Source organism: Bos grunniens, chromosome 24 (assembly GCF_055505025.1).
Source record: "Bos grunniens cultivar Pamir isolate PY7600 chromosome 24, Bosgru_T2T1.0, whole genome shotgun sequence".
Lineage (NCBI taxonomy): Eukaryota > Metazoa > Chordata > Mammalia > Artiodactyla > Bovidae > Bos > Bos grunniens.
This window is the reverse complement of record NC_141188.1, coordinates 1260592-1262455: the sequence shown is the minus strand read 5'-3', so window position 1 is coordinate 1262455 and position 1864 is coordinate 1260592. Positions and strand designations below refer to the sequence as shown.

The window sequence follows — 1864 nt, the reverse complement described above, 5'->3', positions numbered from 1 at the left end:
TCTATTTTACATCCTAAATTGGCACATTATATGTCACCCTACTTAACACCATTAAGATTATCTCTTTTTTAAAAATTCTTGATAAATATAATTCCTTGCTTTCTCACAAAATAATTTAAATTATATAAAAACTGGAACTTTGTCTAATTTATCACTGTATTCTTAGCTCATAGAAGAATATTAGTACTAGATAGTCAAAGACTTGTATTAAATGAAAATGATTTCACTGGGTCTCAAAATAACTTGTCTTTAAAAGGCATTGGTGCCATTTAAAGTAGATATTAGGTTTCCATTTTCTCATCAATGATTCGTTTCATTGGTTTTGTCATTTCAGATCACTTTCTTGAACATCAGATCATGGAAGATAGAAATAATGTTACTGAATTTATCCTCTTAGAACTTTCTATGGACAAGAAAGTCCAGATCCTCTGCTTTTTATTTTTCTTATTCTGTTACCTGGCTATTTGGTTGGGGAATTTGATCATTGTGATTTCTATTACATGCAGTCAGCTAATCACCCAGCCCGTGTACTTCTTCCTTAACTGCCTTGCACTCTCAGACCTCTTCTACACCTCCACTGTGACACCCAAACTCATGACTGACTTACTGATGGAGAAAAAGGCCATTTCCTATAAAAACTGCATGACACAGCTTTTCACCACCCACTTCTTTGAGGGGGGATTGAGGTCTTCACCCTCACAGGGATGGCCTGTGACTGCTATGTGGCCGTCAGCAAACCTCTCCACGACGTCATCACCATGAACAGGCAAAAACGTCACTCAATTCTCAGCGTCGTGTGCAGGGGGACTTCTTCATTCTCTTGGTCTCTTTCTTCTTGCGATTGCTTGACCTTTCTGTGGCCCCAGTGAAATAGATCACTATTTCCGTGATGCATATCTTTTGTTGAAACTAGCCTGCACTGATACTCACAAAATTGGCTTTTTTGTCATTGCCAGTTCTGGCTTGATGGGACTGGTGCTCTTTGTGGTTTTGATGGCCTCCTACACTTTGATTCTGTATAATGTGTGCACATATTCTGCAGAAAGCCACCATAAAGCACTTTCCACCTGTAGTTCCCACATCACAGTCCGTGATCCTCTTTTTCACACCTGTCATCTTTGTTTACATTAGACCTGCCACAACATTACCAGAAGATAAAGTGTTTACGCTCTTCTACACAATTATTGTCCCCATGCTCAACCCGCTTATCTACACACTTAGAAACATGGAGATGAAAAATTCCATAAGAAGAGTTTGGTGCAATAAAAGGTTCTGGGAAGGGAACTTAATGATCTGAAGGTCATTCGTCTGACGCCAGTGACTGTCTTCTCATCACTCCCTCTGTTGCTGATTCTCTCCTGCTAATGGGAAAATCAGTCAGAATGTGTAAAAGCCAAGCCTCCAACAACAGCTTGCCTTCGGTGGTTCCTTCTTTATTTTCCTCTCAATGTGTTTTCCTTGATTTCACTTTTCACTAATAATCCCCTTTGTTTAAAAAAAAAAAGAAAAGAAAAGAAAACTTTTTACAGAGTAAAAACACAGTGAAAAGTCTGGAGGGAGAGTGATCCTGCCTGTATTGAAGGCTAAACCTGGAGGAGACTTCGCTCTCAAAATACTTGGCCTCAAGGTATAAAAGGTAATAATATGTTAAAAGGTAAAAGACAGTTGAAGAATCCACCTGCTAATGCAGGAGACACACGTTCAATCCTTGGGCCAGGAAGATCCTCTGGAGAAGGAAATGGCTACCCACTCCAGTGTTTTTGCCTGGGAAATCCCATGGAGAGAGGAATCTGGTGGGCTACAGCCCATGGGGATGCAAAACAGCTGGACATGATTCAGCGACTAAACAAAAACAAAAAGGCAG

The 1864-nt window shown here is 39.9% G+C and overlaps 1 pseudogene across 1 annotated transcript; it reads left to right on the top strand.

Moving 5' to 3' along the window:
* Positions 1-244: 244 nt before the first annotated feature.
* Positions 245-1312, top strand: LOC147345770 (olfactory receptor 4P4-like; annotated as a pseudogene). Its single transcript, XR_015153617.1, has one exon. The product of XR_015153617.1 is annotated as an olfactory receptor 4P4-like (transcript).
* Positions 1313-1864: the final 552 nt, after the last annotated feature.